The sequence below is a fragment of the Macaca fascicularis genome, chromosome 5 (genome assembly GCF_037993035.2).
Source record: "Macaca fascicularis isolate 582-1 chromosome 5, T2T-MFA8v1.1".
Taxonomy (NCBI): Eukaryota; Metazoa; Chordata; class Mammalia; order Primates; family Cercopithecidae; genus Macaca; species Macaca fascicularis.
In genome coordinates, this window is record NC_088379.1 from 178,614,500 (window position 1) to 178,624,677 (window position 10,178).

The 10,178-nt window shown below is 37.4% G+C and overlaps 1 long non-coding RNA gene across 1 annotated transcript; it reads right to left on the reverse strand.

Annotated features, from left to right (window-relative positions):
- Positions 1-754: 754 nt before the first annotated feature.
- On the reverse strand, positions 755-8,781 carry LOC141410369 (uncharacterized). The gene is made up of 2 exons (XR_012435299.1): positions 8,707-8,781; positions 755-2,029 (listed from the first exon to the last, which is right to left on the reverse strand). It is a non-coding gene; the product is annotated as an uncharacterized lncRNA (long non-coding RNA).
- Positions 8,782-10,178: the final 1,397 nt, after the last annotated feature.

Below are 10,178 nucleotides of genomic sequence, written 5' to 3' on the forward strand. Positions count from 1 at the left end.
CTAGCTATTTGGGAAGCTGAAGCAGGAGAATCGCTTGAACCCAGGAGGCAAAGGATGCAGCGAGCCAAGATCGTGCCACTGCACTCCAGCCTGGGGGACAGAATGAGACTCTGTCTCAAAAAACAAAACAAAACAAACAAACAAAAAAACCTAAAAAAACATTGAATCTGCTGGCACCTTCGTCTTGGATTTCCCAGCCTCTAGAACTGTCAGAAATAAATTTCTGTTCTTTATGAAATATCCAGTCTTCAGTATTTTGTTATAGCAGTAAAAACATACTAAGATTCATAAGGAAGTAGTATTTTGTTTAAGAGTAAGAAATCTACAGCTTGTACAACTGTTGGCTTTTCTGTTGCTAAAGATATTGGTCCAATCACCATTTTACTGTTCTGAGATCAAACACCATTATAAGACTCAAAGGATTAAAAACTGAACTTAACTATTTTAAAAATAACTTATGACCAGGTGCTGTGGCTCATGCCTATAATACCAGCAATTTGGGAGACTGAGATGGGAGGATCACTTGAGCCCAGGAGGTTTGAGACCAGCCTGGGCAAGATAGAGAGACCCCATCTCTACAAAAACAAAAACAACAAACTAATAATTGTATACTGTGAATGCATTTCCATGTCAATAGTACCAATTTACAACATAAACTCAGGTTCTAACTGAGGAATGTCCAAAACTCTACCCTCACAGAGACAGCAGGGTACTGCATTGGGGGAAAGGAATGAAAGGACATGAGAACTGATTGACTCTAGCATATGATTTCCAATTTTATAACCTGTACATAGCTCCAGGATTCTTTTTTGACTCTTTCTTCTTCTTAACCCTAAATGCAACTGGTTTCCTATTGATTCTTTCTTTGAAACACCTCTTAATTTAGTCTCATTCTTCCTCTTCATGATACCATGGAGCCTAGGCGTGAATTCTCCTGTGCTTGGATCATGCCTCCACTTTCTGCCTTTTCTGGGTAGTCCTTCGTCAGACCCACAGGCCCTCTTTTCAAGGGGCTACTTCAATGAGATTCTTTGCCTTGATCAAACTTTCTCAATGAATTTTCTTTGCCCACATCTCAAACTCCTAATTCCGCCTTCAAGATCCTTCACAAGCTTTCTCCTCTCAAGACTCACTTCCAGCCTCTTTTCCTGAGATCTCCATTACAGTCAAACTTACCATCTCTCAAGTAAACCTTGTCTTTTCCTTCCTCCAGGCTTTTAAAAGCAGTTATATATGCTGCAGCTCCTGGAATACCTCCCTGGTTGCAACCACGGATACGCCATAAATCCTGTCTGGTACAAGGGAGGACATACATTCGTTCATTTGTTTTAAAGTGCCTCCTGTTCCTTGTATTCTTTCTCCTCTACCTCATGCTTTCTCTGTTCATAATCTCTCTCTCAACCAGGCTTTTAAACTCTTTGAGGTCAGGCAGCATGTGTGCCTTCTTTTTAATTCTGCACATTTTTTTCTAGGATGTACTTTATATAGATAATTTTGATGGATGATGGTGCAAAAAGAAAGTCTTTTCTGGATATTTTCTTGGTGTAAATGAGGTCACCCTAATAGCATCTGTAATCACTCTGAAGTCCTTTAGGCCATTTAGTTTGAAAAATGTTTTCCTAAAATAAAAGTTCTTTCTTTTTTTTTCTCTCTTTCTTTTCTTTTTTTTTTTCAGTGCATATCATCGTCATTCATCTCACTTTTCCTTCTAACATCAAGGATCTATACAATGCTGTTGATCCCCACTGCTGCATATATCTTGGATCTGTCTGAGGTCCTACATCCCATTGCCTCTTCATACTCACAGCCACTGCTCGGTCTGGGTCCTCCTAAGTTCTATCTGGAAGTTTCAATACAGTCTTTCTCGATGTGCTTCACACTGTTATGGAAATGAATTCTCAAACACCCCTGCTTTGAAGATAGGGTGCTTCCAGGGTAAAGCATAAAGTTCTCCAGGGAGGCAACAGTGCAGCGGTCCAGCTTTGTATACACACAGCACAGTCTTTCATTCCTGCTAGGCCACTTACACCTGAGTGGAGATGGGAAGAAGAGAAGACAAGGACAAATGTAGGAAACTCTCAGTGAAATGATAATGTATGGATGGCAAAAGAGAAAGAATAGTCAGTGATGGAAAAATGATAACAGCTTTGGGCTTTTGAGTTCGAAAATGGTGTGTAGGGTGAGACAACAATAGGAAACTTCTAATAAAGAATGAACAAGTAGTTCTACTTGTTCAATGAATGTGAATCTGGTACATACATTTGATCCTTAATATTCTCACTAAACTGGTATCGTTTAATGGAACTGTTTAATGTTATCCTGGGTAAATTACTTACTCAATCTGCCTTAGCATCTCATCTACAAAATGTGGATGAGTACCTACCCCCCAGCGTTATGTCAAAAATTAGATAAGATGAAAAGTAAGTTATAGTATTGGAATGGCATCCGATACATAGTCTGGAATTTTTTTAAATGTCAGCTATTATGATGTAAAGGTGGCTTACAAGACCTTTGACTATCTGACTTCCCTCTCCAAGCATGTCAAATTAATCACACTTCTTAAACACATCTCTTGACCAGGGTGTTCTCACCATGCCCTTTCTACAAACAGAAAGTAAGTACTCTTCTCATTCTTTAGAACCAATTCTAAATTCTCCCTCATATGAGAATTTCCTTATTATTCCATCTGGTATGAATAATTTCCACTTCTAGGGTCGCCAAGACTTCAATATCATTTCTGGAGCATGAGTGATGATAGGGTAACAATTATAATGATACTATTATGCTATTACATGTTATGGTATTCAATACAAATAATTTCTTGATGACAAGAAAAATGCCCATTAGAAAATTAGCCTTATTGTTTTGTTTTCTCACTATAAAATATGCTCATTGTAAAAAAAAAAAAAGTTAAAAGAAACAAAAACAACTATAATGTGATGTTCTAAAGATAATCATCCTGATCATGGATGCATTTACCTAGGGTACTGTGCATTTGTAAACACATTAGTATCGTGTTCCATGCACAGTTTTGACTTAGGCTTTTTATTTAAGACTTTTTTTGTACAGTTTTCATTCTAGGCTTTTTTGTTTGTTTGTTTGTTTTTTGCCTTAAGATCATATCATTTAACGGTGTATATCATAACCATTTTGTGTTAGCCACACTATAAAAGCCCTTCTCAGTCATGAAATCTCAGGTACTCTCCTCTTATCCTCATTCCTTCCTTCCTTCATTTAAAGAGGGACTTGAGGATGTTTTCTTTCATGAATTAAAATTTATTTAACCGTTAAGGTGTCAAATGTTACATTTTCTTTTCTGAAATGGAACAATTCATTGTACTCATGTAATTGGCATTTCAAATTTTTACCTGGATATCATTTATAAAAGTTTGCTTCACAGGTTTGACAATACTTAGAATCTGAAAAATTAGGTGGGTCTAGTGTTGCCTACACATGCCACCTTCCAATCATCATTCTTCATTGGTAAGAACAACTAGAGTACTATAGATATTGGAAAAAAATATATAGCATATTTGTTCTTGGACATAGGACAAATATACCTGGCAACTGGCTGTTAAAATGGCTACATTTAATGTCAACTGTGTCTTCAGCAGAGTTGAATTCAAGTGGAATCACACATTTTTTGTTTCCTTTAATTATTAACATCATTTGGGAGTTTAGCCATACCTCTGAGGTGTTCTTTGGTAAGTGTATTTTCATTCTTTATTCTGGATGGGAATAGTATCAATATACATATTTTTAAATTTCATAAACATAAGGGTATTCTTGCCCACATCTAACTAGTTTGTTTTTGGGCTTCTGGTTCATCGAAGAAAGATGTGGGGTCATAAGAGAAATCATGAAGATTAGTTTTATGAAGAATCCTTTAGAGGAAGAGGAAAAATACTAATATTATTAATAACAAATTATGAAGAGTACTCTTTGTTGTTGTTTATGTGTTTTGGCAACTCACAGGCATGAGTTGCATTTTTATTTATCTGGGATTATTTTCCTCTTGGCTAGCTGAATGGTAGGAATGATTGATGCAACATTTTCTAATTTCCTAGTGTACAGCTGAGGCAAATGTAAGAGCTGATGAAAGAATGTCCCCTCTGTAGGATCTGCTGGATTAGAGAGGCCTCCCTGGGACAAAATAATTATGCACACTTATCTTAAAGTTGCCACTATCATGAGTAGAAGGCATAATAATATTATGTTAAGATATATTTCCTTTTTCAGTCAATGTGGGGACAGAGGAACAGAATAGAGATGAAAGTTTCCCTGTGCTTTTGGAGTTAACTAAAAGATAGCCCTTAAATGATTGTTTATGGCGGTGATGTTGTTCATGCTGCTTGGTTAAGGATCTGAACATTTTTACAGTAGATTTTTTTTCAAATGCTTGTAATATTTTTAGCAAAATTAACTCTTGTCTGGAAATTGGCAAATTTTACCTTAATGTGAGAATAGATAAGTTCTGAGGAAAAGGAAAGAACCAGACGTGTACGGGCTTTTAGAGGAGTGAATTCTTTTTAAATAACTTTCTTAGTGCAATGAGTATTTCTCTATTAAAACAAAATAGGACTAAGTATTAGAATTTCACACTTGCTTGTACTAATCATGAGATAATGTGCACAGTAAAAGTTAACCAGTGTTTGTACGTTAGGGGCTGAATTGCATTAGTTTATTGAAGGAAAATGCCTTTACAGTGATTTTACTAACTGACATTTAATTATTTGCAAAAAGGATGTACCTGGAGATATTTTAAAAGACTAGAGAAATACAAAGAAATTATCAATTCAGGGCATAACCTTTGCTCTGAATATCTTGTTTTGTTGTGGTTGTCTTTCCTCCCTTTCTTCCTTCCTTCCTCCCTCCCTCCCTCCCTCCCTCTCTCTCTTTCTCTCTCTCTCTTTCTTTCTTTCTCTCTCTCTCTCTTTCTTTCTTTCTTTCTTTCTTTCTTTCTTTCTTTCCTTCTTTTTCTGCATTTTGAATAAAAGAGTGCTTAGCTGCTGGTTAGTGGGTTATTCTTTCTTTCTTTCCTTCTTTTTCTGCATTTTGAATAAAAGAGTGCTTAGCTGCTGGTTAGTGGGTTATACTCCCCCTCTTTTTCAGGGAGGACCAGGACAAAGGAATTATGATGTGCACCATATTATAAAAGGAACATTTGCTTAGAAATCTGCAGCTGACATTTTTATGCAGGACCTTGTGCTTCCAAGGCAATCAAAAGCTGAACAATGTTTTCCTTTAGAGTGTAAGGAAAATCTCAGATTCAAATGGACCATATTTACTAGTTTCTAATTATTTTAATTTTATTTATTTACTTTTGAGACAGGGGTCTTGCTTTATTGCCCAGGCTGGAGTGCACTGGCACACTCATGGCTCACTGAAGCCTCAATCTCCCAGGCTCAAGCAATTCTCCCACCTCAGCCTCCCCAGTAGCTGGAACTACAGGTGCACGCCACCACACCTGACTCTGGTTTCTGATTTAAAATGACATTTTGGGTTCCTTTCTCCCATGAGGTATTAGTTGGCTACAGTTGTATGATTTACATTGCTATAGACCTGGAGTTCACACTAAACACACTCTAGGGTTTGTACATACAGGCTTTCTCCCTTTTCTAAAATTTTTGTAAAACGTTTAGTTGTTTTAGTAAAATATGAGTAAGTGGTAAGTTTTTTGAGAATTCTGTTAATTTAGTTCCATAAGCTCATGACTCACCTGAAATTGACATGCTCATCTTTAATCTAGATATTTTTAAATTGTCTTGTTTTCTTTCTTGCTCACTAAAGAATCATATTTTTCTTGACAAATCCAACTCTTCATGCAAGGACCTTGTGGAACTGCCCTCATGTGTTCCACTATCAATTTTTGCTCCTGCCAGCAAAGGGTTCTGTAGGTAAATGCTGCTGTCTTTGCTTCCCCTCACTCTGGCTTGTTGGTGGGTGGACAAACAAAGGGCATGGAAGCATGAGGCCTTCAGCTAGGGCTCAACCCTGCACAATTGAAGAATATCTCTTGAGGTTAGGATCAATCATCCAACTGGAGTAGTTGGGAATACAATTAAAATCTCTTCTAAATAGTTTCTACACACAAATTATTTAGAAATTTCTATTCATTTACAAGTTTTAAAATAATCAAAATGGTACAGATGCTGACACGATCAGTAATTACCACTATTACAGAGAACAAATGAATGTTTTAAAACGTGTTTTCATGTTGTTCAAGTGTTTTGTTTTGTTTTGTTTTTGTATTAAAAATGTCTATTTTTGGCTGGGTGCAGTGGATCATGCCTAGAATCCCAGCACTTTGGGAGGATGAGGCAGGCAGATCACCTGAGGTCAGGAGTTGAAGACCAACCTGGCTTACCTGCTGAGACAAAACTATTTCTACTAAAAATACAAAAATACAAAAAATAAGCTGAGCGTGGTGGCGCGTGTCTGTAATCCCAGCTACTTGGGAGGTTGAAGCAGGAAAATCGCTTGAACCTGGGAGGCAGAGACTGCAGTGAGCAGAGATTGTGCCATTGCACTCCAGCTTGGGCAGCAAGGTTGCAATTCTGTCTCAAACAAAACAAAACAAAACACAAAATTCCTTCCATTTTTCTTTGTCACAAAAATGTTAATACCCCAGGTAATAATAGCTCCCTCATGGAATGTTAACTCCCTATAAGCAGGGATTATTATTATTTTTTATTCCCTTAAGTGTCTTCAATACCTAACAATCACTATTTATTCAAAAAGCACTTATTGAGAACTTAATATGCACCAAACCTATCAAACACTGGTAGGTAAGTCATTAGTAAAATATGAATGACTCCTGATTTCAAGGGTATTTAGTTTAGTGGGATAAATAGGCATTAAACACATTACCAAAATAACAAATAACAAACATACAACCATTAAGAAGAAAAAAAAAGCACAAGAGATTCTGAGAGACATGGTAATTTAGTTTGAGGGAATGGTGGTCAGGGAAGGCTTCTCTATGGCAATGACATTTAAGTGAGACTAAGACTAGGTGCTTACTAACGATTCGTTGGAGAGAAACAACCCAGAGTGCGGTGAGTAGAAGCATAGCACGAGATGTGGCTGGAGAGGTAAATGGGGTAACTCATCCAACATGGGATAAGAACTGGAATATATCCTAAGTACTAAGAAACTTCATTAAAGATTCTTAAGCAAGGAGTGATCCAAGTTACATTTTAAGAAGATCATCTGGTTGCTGCATGGAGAACGAGTAGGAAAGCAACAAGAGTAAAATAGGGGAGAAAAATCAAGGGGCTATCACAGTACTTCAGGCAAGAAAAGTGTTGACTTATTTCCAGGGGCAGCGGCAGTGAAAATGTGAAAGATGAGAGTGGATGGGTGCCATATGTTTTGGACGTGTGGTTCACAGATCTTGGTGATGGTTTAGATGGAGGAGTTAAGCATGAAAGAGGTGTCAATGATTGCTATAAGGTTTTTAGTAACCAGGTGGATTCTAGTGTCATTTGTAGAGAAAAGAAAGACTGAAATGGAGTAAATATGGGGCAGATAATCCTCAGATAAGTTTTAGACATGTTAAATTTAGGATGCATACAGGACATCTAAGCAAAGTTGTCAAATAGATATATAAGAGATGTCTGGATAGGATCTGTAAATTTAGACATCCCCAGAATGTAGATGATTTCTAAAACCAGAGAGATGAATAAGATGGCCTTGTGCAGTGCTTCCAAACTTCTTGGATCATAGGGATCCCTGGGCAATTATTTAAAATACACATTCCTAAACTCTACCCCAGACCTACTGAGTAAAAGTTTCCAGTGTGGAGAAGTGGCAATCTGTATTGTTTTGTTTAGAGACCGATATCTCGTTACGTTGCTTAGGCTGGCGTACAGTGGTTATTCAGGCAGGATCATAATGTGCTACAGTCTCAGACTCCTGGGCTCAAGCGACCTTTCTGCCTCAACTTCACAAATATCTGGGACTACAGGTGCCCATTACCATGCCCAGCTCAATGTGTTTTTAATAAGCACTTTTGTTGCTTCGTATGATCAGATAGATTTGAGAAAGATTAGAATATAGACCGAATTTAAAGGAATTCTAGCATTTAAAGGTGTGGGATGAGGAATGGTGGGGGTGTGGAGACCAAGAAGGAGGATAAAAGCAGAAGGGGAACAATAGAAATTGCAGGGTCCGAATCAAAACTGATGCACTCTGTAAGATATCTGTTTGCATGAAAACAAAAACAAAAACAAAAACAAACTGATGCTCTCAAACCCTCTGCTACAGACTTAACAGTCAGCCTCACTAAACAACTTTATATTCCCACATTTCGTATTACTTTTGAAGACATCAGTATCTTTATTCCATATGAATTTATACACATGAGGGTTTGCCATACATTTTACCAAACTATAAGGTATTCAACAGTTAGAATTACTTTTGCTCTTTCTGTATTTAAAATATTGTCTCCCTTAAGTAAACAATGCCCTGTGAGCCAAATAAATACATTTTAACCAATTTGAGAGGCTAGAGATAAAAAAAATTCTAGCCTCATAAATGGAAGCGGCACCAGAACTGTTTTACTGACATGGCATTTGACTGTCAGAAAGGGATAATTTCAAATCATAAGCAGCAAGTAAGACGAAGTTATGAAGATTGCATGTAGGTTGAGATATTATTTTCTGTGAAGTTTAGTATTGCTTTTCGACTTTTGTTGTGGTTTACCTTATTTGCAGCAGTCTTTTTAGGAAAACCTAAGAGTCTGATTTGAAGCTCTTGTTCCCAGCAAAGCCCAGGTCTGAAAGGGAAGAGAAAACACATTTACATTCGGTGTCACAGCCTTAGACCCCAAGTGCAAGTCAGACAAGATTTGTTGTGATCAAAAGCAATTTCTGTAGTTATTTGTTTGCAGATTTACAGTTTAAAGGAAAGAATTAAATAGTATGAACATACACACTGCACTTCCCATGTCTACATGTTTGTTTGAAATTGCCTGAGTTTATTCTATAAGGTTTGATGGTTCTATTTTCTGCCTTCACTATCTAGTGTTTGTTAAGTGAAGGTGGGCTTAGCTGATCTGTGTTATGTCTGTGTGACATGTATCCTCCTTCTTTTTTGGCTCTAGTCTCCCTTTTGGGTCTTGACTTCTATCACTATTTTGGAAAGCCAGGAAGTCAGCCAGAACAAAATGAAGTCCAGGAGACTTTTTTTATAGCATTTATTTAGTACAGTAATTCCAGCGGCAGCAAGTCCACCATTAGCAAGAATATATTGGCTACTTTTATTATGTAGGTCTGAATTCCTTGTCTGTCATACCATACGTAAACCCAGAAGAGATGAGTTAGCAGATTTGTGGTTTGCACTGTCTCTGAGATGTTACTTTGAATATCTGATTCATAATTCTCTGGAGAGAAATCTTACCTCCTGGAAGATCAAGAGGCCGTGATGGCATTAGAAGCAGAGTTGAGCTTCTGTGCCCTGTGAGGCTCATTTCTCCAACCATGGAAGGAGTTTGAACTCTCAGAAATGTAGTCAAGTATCCCGCCTTCGTCATTTTGCCTACTTAAAATCACCAATAAAGGCAATGATTTAAAAAACTTGAAATTTGAACTTAACATTGTATTGAAAAATCCACCTTTGGGCAATTCGTGGTACAGACATGGACTACTTGATTCAGAGACAGGCCAATGAGGTTTGCATTGACAAAATCTGAATGTAATGACATATAGAGCTATGTCGCCGTAAGCTTTAGGGAAGAGCTAGTCACCCAAAGGCATCTGGATTTCATGGCAGCAGCTGACCCTATTTAACCTTCAGCATTAATGACTAACGCTTCTCATAAGGGCTGTTGTACCTCCATGCATTTCATTTACATTGTTCACCTTGAGAAGAACATATGTTTTTCCTAGAACTCAAATGGCATTTGTTTGATGAGTGGGGTAGCAAAAGAGGTAAAGAAGAATACTGAACAGAAAGAAAAGTCTTGCATTCTAATATTGACCTTGTTTGGCTTCTTTTGAATTCCTCAGGAGGTGATGGAATGGATGGATGATGAAGTGGTGATGGAAGCAGGGCTAAATTAAATTACAAAAATTTGGGGTCTAGTCCTGCCACTGATTGCCTCTGAAACTTAGTTTCCATGTCTATAAAACTGAGATAGTAACCCCTTTCCTGCTTATTCTACAAGGATCGTGTAA